Source organism: Ipomoea nil, unplaced genomic scaffold (assembly GCF_001879475.1).
Source record: "Ipomoea nil cultivar Tokyo-kokei standard unplaced genomic scaffold, Asagao_1.1 scaffold1262, whole genome shotgun sequence".
In the NCBI taxonomy this organism is placed as follows: Eukaryota; Viridiplantae; Streptophyta; class Magnoliopsida; order Solanales; family Convolvulaceae; genus Ipomoea; species Ipomoea nil.
Genome location: NW_017617690.1, coordinates 1,865,815 through 1,880,332, shown reverse-complemented (window position 1 = coordinate 1,880,332; position 14,518 = coordinate 1,865,815).

Below are 14,518 nucleotides of genomic sequence, written 5' to 3'. Positions count from 1 at the left end.
TCTCAGCCGCCGACTCCTCCTCGACGTGAGGTCGCTCCATCTTCACGCCCTCCGCCGACTCCCACAACTGCCCGAGTGACTTCTCAAGACGGGTCCTTCGTTGAGGTGGCGGTTCCAGAGCAACTTACTTTCAGAATGACCTTCTCAATTCCGCTGGACGACCTGGATGGGCCAGTTACGGGCCTAATGAATGATGAGGATTACGCCCGCTACCTGGAGGCGTATCCGGATGATGAGGAGCCAATTGCGCCACCACTCATGCCAGCTTTCTGGGACTCGTTCTGTCCATCCCCACCTGGCCCACCGGGGGGATTCTTTGGGGGCGACTCTTCCTCGCCCGGCGAGTGATCGTATGTACCGGAGTCGGCCATAGTTCGGAGGAATCTTTTTTAGGAGCATTTTTATATTCCTTATTGTAATAAGCTCCTTGCTACTTGTACCCTCCTTTTTTATAATAATAATAATAAAAAATGCTACTTTCGCCTTGCCTTATGTTTTGTCGTGTTCCGTTGCGTATCCATCCGGACGACTGGTCAAGGAGTCGGTCACATCATCAGACTCTTTTCAGTCTGACACCTGCAAGATTCCCCGTATCTTGGGCGAATCCAATCTTCTCTGCGTTGGCGTGCGAATCTTGCTCTTCCCGGGCGGATCTGATGGAACTAATCTCTGACAGAGATTCGCGTCATCCGTCTAATCCGGCTCAGGTATGTCAGTTATAATCTCCTTCGTGATTATCGCCTAGATATTCGCCTTTACTGGGCTATATAAAGACTCTTCACAATTGATGCAAATCGCAACACTCTTCATTTTGCGAAAGCACGGCGCTATGAGTTACAGGGATGGTGATCGTCGCTGGTCCATTCGCAACAAGGAACATGCTCGACTGGAGCAATTGAGGCAGAAGAGGCTGGCTAATGGAGGTCGTTTGGTGGGCGACTCGGCTTCAGACCCCATTGTGGTGCCTCCAGACATGATGGACCTGATGTGTAAGGAGCCTATCGATGTGGAGATGGAGCCTGTGGTGGAGGATCCAGAACCGATGGTGGAAGAGAAGTGGGAGGCTCCTCCTCTCTTTGGTGTTGCCATGTCGCCGAGCGCTCTGGAGAGGCCCTTGCAAATGATCGATGACGGGAAGCCAGCCGTGTATTTGGACGAAATGCCTGAGCCTGAGCCGAGTCCTCCGCCTTTCCGCTCTCAGTACCTCCTGGAAGGCCCTCCGACTGCTCGCCCGTCGACAGAGAAAGAAGCCAAGCCTTGACCCGTTTTCCTCTTGTAACTTGCATCGGCCGAGTTCTAGGCCTTGTAATCTTAGTACTTATTAAATAAACTGTGTGCTTTTGTGTCTGACCCTACTTTTTCTTATTATTTGTCGCCCGACCTCTGATCTGTGGGACTGATTCCTAGTGTTGCTACGGCGAGACCGTCTTGGCGAGAGAGTCGCCGAGTCTGCTTGCCGACCTGGCGACCGGAGTCTCTTCGTGAACTTGGCTGATATCATCTGATGGGCTGGGTTCTACCGGGTCGTTCTAGAAGTTTCTAGCTCGTACCTCGTGGGCCCAGAGGCCATGGCTTATGATGGGCTTCCGGCTTAGCAGGCCGGGTCACTGACGTCCGACCCTAGCCTAGGGCAGACGCGCCGTCTGCAAGCTAACCCTAGGCCTGAACCGTCGCCCCGCCTTTTGAGGCATTAAATGCGGTGTCTCTTCACATCCCGTCACCTCCACTTCCTCCAACGAGAAGGTGACACGTGGTCGTCCTTTGGAATTCCTCCCCCTTTAAATAGCCACTTTGTCTCTCTTTCCATTCTCTTCTCCAGTCTTTCCTTTCAACCTCAACTCGAGCTTCTCCGGCCACTCTGCATTTCCTCCGATCTCTCACCTAACTTAGGTAATGTCTTCTTCTTCACATTCTTCTTCTTCCCGTCGTTACTCGGTCGATAACCCGGTGGCGACTTCCCCCTCTTCTTCTTCTCCTTCTTCGTCTTCTTCTTCTCCTCCCCGTCGTATGGAACTTCCGGCGGACGTTCCATCGACGTCTTCTCTTCCTCCGACCCCCTCTTCTTCGGGGGTGGTTACTCCGATGAGCCTCGCTCCTTTAACGACGGTGGCGGCTCTGCCGGGCGGCATCGGACGGCCGCGAGGCAAGTTCGATTCAATCGTCTGTCCTTCCGGGCCACCGTCCGTCATTAATGCGGAAGACCTGGAAATGGCCCAATACCTTCTTGGGCCTTCAGCCGTAGTCCTTGCCCCGGAAGGCCGGCAAATTTACGACCCCCCCGAGGGTTAAGTCGGCATTCACTTGCACTCGGTCGCCTTTGGCTTCCGAGTTCCTCCGTGTCCTTTCCTTTCCCTTTTTTATCGCCATTATAACTTAGTTCCGGGCCAATTAGTGCCCAATTCTCACCGACTCCTCACCTGCTTCGTCAACCTCTGCCACTGGCGGTTGTGTGAGCCGGATCTGGACCTGTTCCGGTATCTTTTTACCGTGAACAAGGTCGGCTCGCACTCGCCAGGCTTTGTTCAAGTTGCCGCTCGCCCGGGGCGACAGCTTTTCGAGGGGTTGTCCGACTCCATTAAGGACTGGAAGCTCCTCTATTTCTTTGTCCGGCATGCTTTCTCTTCCTTCACCTTTCCGACCTTGTGGTCGGCCGCTCTATTCAAGCCTTGCTCTCGGCGTGCCGTCCCTACCAATGATGCGGTCCTGGGCGGCGAGTTCTTGAGGGACTTTGGGTCGTACTCCGACAAGTACTGGTCGCGATTCTGAGCCATGGCTAAGCGTGGCTTGCTGCCGGAGGGTGCGGCTACCGTAGGTAGTTTTCGTTGCCTCTCGTTTCCTCTCCTTTTTATTCTGTCACATTCCGACTCGGAATACTTATGATTTTCCTTCCTTTCGCAGGTCCGTACGACTCCGACTCCTCCAGTTTTGACGAGGCCGCTGAACCGACTTTAGAGATGACGGACAGAGCCGAAAAGATGAGGCGTCGGCTGACCCAGCGCACTTCCGGCACTGCTGCTGCCTCTTCCTCCCAACCGTCTCCGGCTCCAAGGTCGACTCCCCCACCACCTTGTAATGTGGTGGATTTGACTCCGTCGCCAGTTGTGTCGCCCACTCGACAGCCGCCTCCTCCTCAGACAGAGAGTCCAAGCTCTAAGCGTCCGGCCGGTCAAACTGATGAGCCGACTCCGAAAAGGATCTGGCTGTGCCACGAGGTAAAAGAGGATGCCCAGATCTGGATGGGCGCCTCCTCCGTCCGCAAGTGGTGTGCTAACGTCCTTCTGCCTAAGGACGTGGCGGCGACTCATGCTCTGGGGGATGAGTACATCATCGAGGCCTCGCTGCGCCAGTCGTACCGCGTAAGTGTTCCCGACTTCATTCCTCTCATTCGTTCTTTCCTTTTATTATCTGACTCGTGGCCGTTTCGCAGAACCTCACCTTCCAGATGGAGATGAGCAAGCGGCTGCAGAACTACAGGACCGAGATGCGGTCTATGGCCCTCAAGTTACGCCAGACGGAGGAGGCCTTTCTGGAAGAGCAGGCGAAGCACCTCAAGGTGGTGGAAGTGCACAACTCCGAGATGCTGAGGGTCACCCGTCAGTGGGAGGAGGAGCGGGACAAGGTGGCGACGATCGCTGCAACCTCCGTTGAGGCTTACAAGAAGTCGGCCGTCTTTGAGGCGGATGTGAGGGCGTTGATAGAGGCTCGCCAAAAGGAAATCGCCAAGGAGTGGCTGTCGACGCCGGATGGTGACGAGTTCCTCCTGGACTTGGGCGAGCGTGACTATCGCCTTGGCTTTCGCGAGGCGCAGACAGAAATCCACTCTGCCTTGCTGGTCCGCGACACCTCTTTCACTCCCGATGGCTGGGGCCTCAAGCCCGTGATAGACGCTCTTCCGGCGACTGAAGGACCGTCGGCGACTGTTGACCCGGCAGCTCTTCCGGCGGCTCTTCCTGCAGCAACACCTCCTGAGCTCGCCGAGTCCTCTCTTCAGGCTGAGGACCCTTCTTCTGTTCCCCTGGCTGGACCAACGGCAGGGGCTCAAATTGAAGGGATTGATGTCGACACCCCCTCCCCAGTAGTTTAGGGCTATTCTTTTAGGATAGTCCCTTTTGTAAAGGCTGGCCTCCTTCTCAGGCCTTTTTTAATTTTAATAAAATTCTCATTTTCTCTTCCTTTTCGTATTACCTTGGGCTTGACGCTTTTTCTTTAACCTTCAATGGTTCTGTAAATCGAAGAAGTATTCTTAAGGCATCGGACCCTGCTAACCCTGAGGGACGACTTAAGATCGCGTCCTTGTTAATTCTTCGGGTGCCAGTCGAGGCGACTTCCTTTAGCCTTTTTCGGAAACGACTAAGGGTCTGGGCCCTTGTTTCCTAACTCTTTCTCGCCGAGTCCCTCAGTCGAGGCGACTCCTTAGGTTTTTTCTTTCTCAGAAACGTTTAGGGTCAGTGCCCCGTTGTTTCTTTAAATACTCGACGAGTCCCTCAGTCGAGGCGACTCCTCTTGGCTTTTTCACGGAAACGACTAAGGGTCTGGGCCCTTGTTTCCTAACTCTTTCTCGCCGAGTCCCTCAGTCGAGGCGACTCCTTAGGCTTTTTCTTTCTCAGAAACGTTTAGGGTCAGTACCCCGTTGTTTCTTTAAATACTCGCCGAGTCCCTCAGTCGAGGCGACTCCTCTTGGCTTTTTCACGGAAACGACTAAGGGTCTGGGCCCTTGTTTCCTAACTCTTTCTCGCCGAGTCCCTCAGTCGAGGCGACTCCTTAGGCTTTTTCTTTCTCAGAAACGTTTAGGGTCAGTGCCCCGTTGTTTCTTTAAATACTCGCCGAGTCCCTCAGTCGAGGCGACTCCTCTTGGCTTTTTCACGGAAACGACTAAGGGTCTGGGCCCTTGTTTCCTAACTCTTTCTCGCCGAGTCCCTCAGTCGAGGCGACTCCTTAGGCTTTTTCTTTCTCAGAAATGTTTAGGGTCAGTGCCCCGTTGTTTCTTTAAATACTCGCCGAGTCCCTCAGTCGAGGCGACTCCTCTTGGCTTTTTCACGGAAACGACTAAGGGTCTGGGGCCCTTGTTTCCTAACTCTTTCTTGCCGAGTCCGGGGAGTGATTAACTGTAACTTGTACTTTTATTCGAGTCTCTCAGGACCCTTGGGCCCATACATGTTTTGTGCCTTTCTATTGATAGAACTTCTTTAGATGGATGACGTTCCAAATTCGGTCCACGGGCTTGCCCTCCATGGTTTCCAATTTGTAGGTTCGAGCTTGGACAACCGCGGCAATGCGGTATGGTCCCTCCCACTTAATCGCAAGCTTGCCCCCCTCTGTGGGCTGACTGGCCTGTCGATCCCGTAGTACGAGGTCGCCGACCTGGAAGGCTCGCGGACGAATCCTCCGATCGCGGTATCTTTTTACCGCCTGTTGGTATTCAGCCATTCGCGCACTCGCGGCTTCCCTCTTTTCTTCTAAGAAATTTTTCTCAATTCGAAGACTCTCTTCGTTCTCTGTGTCTGAATAGGTACGGACCCGGTGAGTAGGCTCGACCACCTCAATTGGAACCTTGGCCTCAAAGCCGTACGCGAGTGAGAATGGACTCTCTCCCGTTGCTCGCCGCTAGGTAGTGCGATAAGCCCATAGGACTCGGTCAAGCTCATCCGCCCAATTCCCTCGAATATCTTCCAATTTCTTCCGAATCCCATCCACTAGCGTTCGGTTCACGTTCTCGACTTGTCCGTTGGCCTGTGGGTATGCCACCGACACCTTAGTGTGGCGGATATCGTGTCGGCGGCAGAAGTCGGCGAATGCCTGACAATCGAACTGTCGCCCGTTGTCGCTGACAATGTGCTCGGGCAGGCCGAAGCGGCAAATCACCCTTTTCCACAAAAAGCGTCGGCATTGGTACTCGGTTATGGTAGCCAGTGGTTCCGCCTCGACCCACTTGGTGAAGTAGTCGATAGCTACGACACAGAACTTCAAGCCTCCGGGGGCGACTGGTAATGGCCCCAACAAATCAATCCCCCACTTGGCAAATGGGATGGCGGTGGTGACCGACGTGTAAAAGGTAGCTGGCCGAGTGTCTTTCTTGGCGAACGCCTGGCAAACGCCGCACTTAGATATCCATTCAATACAGTCCCGCATCATGGTTGGCCAATAATATCCTTGGACGACTAGCATCCGAGCGAGCGTGTGGGCGCCTTGGTGCGCGGCAAAAATGCCTCTATGGGCTTCGTCCATTATTTTCTCGGCCTCGGGCCTTAGCAAACACTTTAACAAAGGTCCTCCGAACGACCGTTTATATAGTTGCCCATCAATGATTTGGAAAGAGGGGGCCTTTCGTCGAACCCTTGCGGCGACTCCCGGGTCTACCGGTAACTCGCCTTTTTCTATGAATCGCCGGATGTCCTCTATCCAGAACATCTCGGGATTTTCTCTCGGTCACATTCCTCGCTAGTCACTTGCTGGATCCTTAGCGGTGTTTCTTCAATGCTTGGTCGACTTAGCTCCTCCTTCTGACATATTTTTGCCAGGTGGTCCGGTACTCCCTCCAAGGCAATCTTGGACAATATGTCAGCTTCTATGTTATCCGTTCGGGATATATACTCTATTTCGTAGGCTCCAAACTCTTTTAACATCTCAACCGCACGCTCTCTATATAGAGCCATCCGGGCGTTCTTGGCCTCGCACGTGCCTGAGATCTGCCCGACTACCAACCTAGAGTCAATCTTGACTCGTAATCTTTCGACCCCTAAGGCCCTGGCGAGTCAGAGGTCGTTTAACACAGCTTCGTACTCGGCCTCGTTGTTGGAGGCTTGGAACAGGTAGCTCAAGGCATAATACAGTCGGAATCCTTCGAGAGTGATAAGCACAACACCACCTCCACAGTGCTGTCGGCTTGATGCTCCATCCGCATGCATTTCCCACCACTCGCCTAAGCAATTCTCCGTGGCGTGTTCCTTATCTTCCTCACTCGCCGTGCATTCGACCAAGAAGTCGGCCAAGGCTTGCCCTTTTATGGAAGGCCAGGGCTGGTACTCAATCCCATACTGGGTTAGCTCTACGGCCCATTTTACCAGGCGGCCGGACGACGAAGGGTTTCGCAAAACGCTCCCGAGCGGTTGGTCCGTCAGTACTCGTACGGTGTGGGCTTGGAAGTAGGGCGCCAACTTGCGTACGGTGATCACCAACGCATATACAATCTTTTCCAAGGTGGTATACCTGGACTCGGCAGCCTTCAGGGAGCGGCTTACGTAATAGACCGGGTGCTGGACTCGTTCTTCCTCTCGGACCAACACCGAACTTACCGCCTTGCAGGAAGCGGCTAAGTACAGAAATAAAGGCTCACCCGCCTGGGGGTAGACAATACCGAGGGTGTCGAGAGGTATTGTTTCAATTCCTCAAACGACTGCTGGCACTCAGGGGTCCAAGCGAATCCTTCCTTCTTCTTCATGGCTTCGAAGAAAGGCACGGTCTTATCCGCCGCCTTACTCAGGAAGCGGCTAAGGGCGGCCAGTCGGCCGGTCAGCCGTTGCAGGTCTTTTACAGTGCTGGGAGGCTGCATGTCGACGATGGCCTGCACTTTCTCAGGGTTAGGCTCGATACCTAGCTTGGTGACCATGTAGCCCAAGAACTTTCCACCTTGCACGGCGAACGCGCATTTCTTAGGGTTCAGCCGGAGGTTGTACTTTATCATCACTTTAAAACAGTCGGCCAAATCTTCTGCGTGTCTGCTCTCCTCTCGGCTCTTGACGAGCATGTCATCGACGTACGCGGCCATCGATTTTCCCAGCAGGTGCTGGAATAATCGGGCCACCATTCGGGTATATGTGGCTCCGGCGTTCTTGAACCCGAAGGGCATGACTCGGTAACAATAAACTCCGTCCGGCGTCAGAAACGCGGTTTTTTCTTCGTCCACCGAGTGCATAAATATATTATGGTACCCCCTAAAGGCATCCATAAAGCTCAACAGTGCCGATCCCGCCGTCTCGTCGACCAGTTGGTCGATCCGAGGTAAGGGAAACGGGTCTTTTGGGCAGGCCTTATTAAGGTCCGTGTAGTCCACGCACATCCGCCACGCCGGGGGCTTGGGTACAAGGACCACATTCGCCAACCACTCCGGGTACTTAACCTCGCGGACGTGCCCGGCTGCTAGTAGCGTGCTCACTTCCTTCTTCACAAATTCTCTTCGGTCGCTGGCCAGGTATCGCTTCTTCTGTATGACTGGTCGATGCTCGGGATCCACGGCGAGTCTGTGCGATATGATCGATCGGTCGACGCCAGGCATGTCCTCCAGGCCCCAGGCGAAAACCCTCCGGTGTTCCTGGAGCACCTTTACAATCTCCTCCTTTACTGTCTCGGGGAGGCCGACTCCAATTCGGACCCGTTGGTCCGGCTGTGTGGGGTCGATCTTGACGGCAAGCTCCGGGTGAGGTATTATCGTCTTTTTTGGGGGCCTCTCGGTGATCTCATGGACCTGCATCTCGCGTTTGCCCATCCCTCTGCATGCCTGTAGATAGCAGTCGCGGGCGACTTTACGGTCATAGCGCACCGTACCTATCCCGTTTGGCGTGCGGAATTTCAAGCAAAGATGCTCGATTTAAATCAGAGCTCCTAGATCCTCGAGACCCGGTCGGACGAGTATAGCGTTATGCGAACAGACCAAGTTTACCACAATGAACTTCATGCTGAGTTTCTGTACATCTGGATAACTACCAATCTCAACTGGAAGTGTGATCGACCCTTCCGCCTCCACCGAGTCCCCTGTGAAACCGGCGAGGGGAGTTTTGACGGGATTCAGCTGTTCTCGAGTCAGCCCCATTTTGATGAAGGTTTCTAGGTATAGCACATTGACGCTGCTCCCGGTGTCCACCAGGATTCGTCGAACGACCACGCCACTGATGTCCATGGCGATAACCAACGCATCTCGATGCGGTATCTCTCCGGCCGGTAAGTCTTTGTCAGTGAACACTATGGGCTCTCGGCACACCTTTTTAGAGTTCTCCTCGCGCCCGTACACCGTCCCGACGTACAACTGTCGGGCCCAGGCTTTTCTGGTGTTCGCTGAGTCACCACCTTCCGGCCCGCCGACTATCATGTTGATAACCGGCTTCTGGCGCCACTGAGCCTCATCTTCTTCGGGAGCCGGCTGCTTGCTTCGACTATTTTCGGCAACGGCGGCGGGATCCTCATCCCCTCGATTGACCGATCTCCGCCTCCACTGATTAGGAGGCGGGGTTCCTTGCTGAATAATATCCTCCATGATCTTCTTCAGGTAGAAGCATTCCTCCGTGCTGTGGGTATAAGATTTATGATAATGACAGTACTTAGAGGTCTTACCGGTCTCTTCGTTCGTTTCGCGATCGTCGATCGGCGGAGACGGGGCAACCGCTTGTATCTCGTGGACCGGTCGTTCGGGAGCCGGCCGATAGGCGTGGACGACGGGTCTGTCGTATGATCGTCTAACTTCGGGTCGCCGAGTTACGTCCGGGCGCCTTTCCTTGGTTTCAGCTCGCGTCCTCTTCCCGCTGGCGGACCCGCCGACTTCGCGCTGCCGCTTATGCTTCATAGCCTGCTCTGTGTTGGCCCTCTTGTTGGCCATATGAATGGCCTCTGCGTAGGTAGCCGGGCAATTGTCCCTTAAGTCTCGGTATAGCTGGCCGGACCGCAAGGACTCGATGAAGAAGGTTAGCGCCGTCTGGTCCTTGACCTCCTCTATGGACTGGATTTCTTTCTGCCAGCGGGCCAGATAATTTTTCAAGGACTCACCCTCATCCTGATGGATGTCGCCCAGGTGTGTTAGGTCCTTTTAAGGTTTGATATTAGCGGCATAGTGGCTCATAAAGCGATCCGCCAGCTCTTCAATGCTGTGAATCGACCCCGAGGGCTGCGCCACTAGCCACCTTTGTGCTGATCCTTTCAACGTGGGTAAGAAAGCGCGGCACATGACCGGATCTCGCACCCCCAAAACCTGCATCTTAGCCTGATAGCTCAGCAAATGCTCTCGGGGATCGCCGGTCCCATCGAACGTGGCCTGCTCCGGGAACTTGAAATCACCCGGTATCTTAAAGGCCATGACCTCGTCCGAGAATGGTAAGGCGGTTAATAACGTACGTCCTGGGCATTTGGCTTTTCCCTCCATCTGCTCTCTCAGATTTCGCACTTCTTGGACTAAGTTTGCCACTTCGACCCTCTCCCGGGTGCGATTTCCTGTGGATTCCGTGCTCTCGCCGACTTCAGACTCGGTCGGTTGGTCATGGTTGCGGAGGGGTTGCTCCGCGCGGCGAGTCTCCGTCCTGGCTCTTTTGGTACGGTTCTTCTCTCGTGCAGCTTGCCGATCGCGAGCAGCTAACGGGGCACGACTGGGTTCCTTCCGACCCAGTCGCTCTCTTGCCGACCACCGCCCGACACTGGGACCCAGCCGTGAATGAATGGACTGTACTGGTTGGCTTTCGGCCCGTCGGTTCTGTTGCCGGTTGTCGGGCCTATGAGGCGGCTGCGAATCGCGTTGTGGCTGGCGAGTGACGGACTGTTCTCTCACTCCTCGGCTTGCTTCGGCGCAGGCACGCCCGATTGCTCGTAGCTGCTCTGGGGTGAGCTGCACCTGGGGCAACTGTTGGTTTATCGGTGGTGTCGGCGGCGGTGTTGTCTCGTTTTCCCGGCTCCGGGTGTTTCTCCGATTCAGCTGGCTTCTCAAGTCTGCCTCCCGTCCATTGTCGTGACGGCTTGATTGTTCCTCACTTCCTGCCATGTCAGGAGCTTTTCTAATTCGACTGAGATTCTAATTGTCGTTCCTCGGACTCGCCTCACTCAGGAGGACACGTGACTCTTAGTTTCGATCCCCACAGACGGCGCCAGTGATGGTTTTTGGGTTTTCAGGCCCAAGGAGGTCCAACACAACCTTCGGCTGGAGGATACACCTTTCAATAAAAATGTATGCCTATATTGGAAATAATGCTAGCGCTCGGAATCTCTTTGGTATTCTCCCCTCTCCGGGTATTCAATCGTCTGTCCTTTTACAATAGTGGAGGAGCCTTTAAATAGCGGCTCCTCCTCTACCGACTTGAAAGCCCTTAATGGCCGACTTCAAGACTAATCAAGATATGGAGCCGTTGGACGCCATTACTCGGTCGACCAACGGTTCTTCCAAGCTTGTAACAGCCTGACCGAGTCCTGCTTTCAATGCCCTAACGGCTTCCTTTTAAACGAGCCTCTTCAATGCTCTCAATGGCTCCTTGAACCCAGTCTTTCCCTGGGCTTGGGCCTTGGTTGACTCCTCGTCTCAGCCTAAGCTCCCACTGGGCTCCTCTTTAGCAGTTTTGAATCGGGCCCCGTGCCTGGGCCTGGGCCGACTCCAGGACTCGGCCCAATTGCTCTTCGGGCTCCTCAGACACTGGCCCACTTCTCCTGTCTCGAACCATTTCCTTTGGGCCCCTATCTCTTGGGCCGGGGTCCTTACCCCATCAATTACATCACAAATGAAAATAGTTGGAGACAATCCATTAGTCGGAGCGAGCAATCATATTTGGACTAATTCGAGCAGAACAATAATATTTGGACGTTGCTTTTATTTATATTTTTCTTTTCTTATGGTCACCATCGTTTAACTTTTCAAAACTTTTAGAAGTCCTATGACTTGTGGAAAAGAAATGGTATGTTTGATTTTGTATGCAAATTCAGGGTGGTTAAGCAACCGAAAGTTGTTTGTGCTCGTTTGTAAAAATTTTTGGAATGTTCATTTTGTGTTTGTTTGTTAAGGACTCAAAATCATGTTTGTGTTCGTTTATTAAGCGTTCATTAGTGTTCGTTAATGTTCACGAGCACGTTCATGAACGTATTCGTTAACATTAAGACTTTCATTCATTCGCGGACTCAAAATCATGTCCGCGGACATATTCGTTCACGTTCGTAAACACTTTCACACACACTTAATAACCAAACACATGCTCATGTTCATAATCACAATTTGTTCGTGAGCAAGTATATATAGGGTAGGGATCAGGTGTGGGTGGTGCTTCCCGTGCGGGTGGACGCACATTAAGCATTACACTGGCGCACTTTAAGTACACAATACACGCACATTAAACACACAAACAAAATACATTCAGAACACAAACTCACCTATCTTAAGCACAACCCTCACACACCTTAAGCACAAAAACACACGCACATTAAACACAAGACTCACGCACCTTAAGCACAAAACTCACGCACATTAAACACAAAACTCATGCACTTTAAAGTTTCAACAACAACTCACATTAAGTACACTCACGCACATTAAGCACAAAACTCACGCACATTAAGCACAAGACTCACGCACCTTAAGTACAAAACTCACGGACATTAAGTATTACACACTCACGCACATTAAGCACAAACCTCACACACCTTAAACACAATACTCATGCACATTAAGTACAAAACTCGCGCACATTAATCACCCGCACAACCGCACAGAAAACCTTCACCCGCACGGGAACTTAAACCAGTATATATATATATATATATATATATATATATATATATATATATATATATATATATATATATATATATATGTGTGTGTGTGTGTGTGTGTGTGTGTGTGTGTGTATATATATATATATATATATATATATATATATATATATATATATATATATATATATATATGTGTGTGTGTGTGTGTGTGTGTGTGTGTGTATATATATATATATATATATATATATGTGTGTGTGTGTGTGTGTGTGTGTGTGTGTGTGTGTGTGTGTAATTGCCGGTTCATGAACATGTTCGTAAACATTATTAAGCGAACACTAAACGAACTTGTTCGTGAACATTATTAAACGAACACAAACGAGTTTGTTCACAAGTTCTTAGCAAACGAGCATACAACTATTCAGATTCTGTTCATTTATGAATTGAGCTTTAAAATTTGTTCATTTATATTCGTTTATGTTAATAAACAAATATAAATGAACGCGAACATGAATACAAGTAGTTTGCTAAAAACTATTGTTCACTAACACCCCTAGACAGATTATACTATATATGGAGTAGGTGGACTTTACATTGTGGATCGAAATCATAAATGACGTTCAAATTATGCAAATTAAACAATTGGATTTTGTAGGTGTAGGATGAGGGAAGCATATTTTACGTTGACCACTTGTGTAAAAAAAGTCAACACCATCTACTTCGGAAATGCTGAGTCGTGCAAAATCTTCCATCTACAGCTAAACACGTACAGCAGGCTAGCTTGACTATCACCTTTTTTTTTTTTTTTTTTTTTTAAAATTATTACAACTAGCCCGTTGCGTAGCAAAGCTAGACTGCCAGAGCTGTGAAATGGCTGCTTCTGTAAGTAATGATATGGGATGGGTTTGTAGTTGCATTATTTCTTATGGTTTCTTAGCCTTTCTGTGTTTTTTCTGCAATGTTGGAGGGAGCACTGACAGTCTCAAGCCCGGCGAATCTGTTACTCGAAACCAGACCTTAGTCTCCGCCGGCGGGAACTTCTCCTTAGGATTCTTCCGCCCCCGGAACTCTTCTTCTTCCTTTCTCGGGATTTGGTACAATTCCATCAACAATACTGTGATCTGGGTGGCTAACAGAGAATCTCCCCTGCGTCAAGATTCTGAAGCCGTTTTCACACTCGGGTATGATGGGAATTTGCAGCTTTTGGACAGCGCCGGAGGATCCACGGCCGCCCAACTGCAAGATACGGGAGATCTTGTTGTGAAGCAGGGTGAGAGCATTGTTTGGGAAAGCTTCGATGGCGACAGCGATACGTTAATGCCGGAGATGAGGCTCACCATGAGAACAAATGACCGGGAAGGTCATGGTGGCCAGAGGAAGAGAACGGGGAGAAGAAAGAAGAAGATGGGATGAAGAAGGAACCTGGGGTGAAGTCCCTCAGCAGGACGGTCCTGCTTCTTGGTCAGCCAGCGGCGGCGTCGGAGGACGTTGCTCGGCTTGACCCTAAAGGGTCTGGGACGATTTTGCCTGGTCACTGGGGAACTCCTCATTCTCCTGGAGCGTTGAGTCGAATGAGGAGACCGAGAAGGACCCTGTGACAACCCGAAATTTAATTTTCTAAATTCGGTTTTAAGAAATTCTAAAATAGCCAATTTTCACTCTTACAAAATTTTTACGACAAACACGGTACTTGAATAAATTATTTTAAGTGAATTTTTAAATAAATTCAAAACCGAGAAGTTTTATTTCTAAAATCCTAAATTTTCGGGTACATTGCGTACCAAAGTTTTAAACTGGAATTTATTCCGAGTGAGACCGGGAGAAATCTGAGAAGCATAAATCAAGTGTTTTACCTAGAAATCATTTTTGAGAAATTCATTTCTAACCCCAAACTATTTTGAATCTTGAATTCTAGCTTTGGTCCATGATACAAGGTGGAACCTAAAATTGTATCTTTACACTTCTAACCCCAAACCCTAAGTATAAAGTATAGCTTTCTTCCTTATAACACTATTCATTTCCACTCAAATCAGCAGAAACCTTTCGTGCTTTCTCTTCCCTCTCCCTATCATCT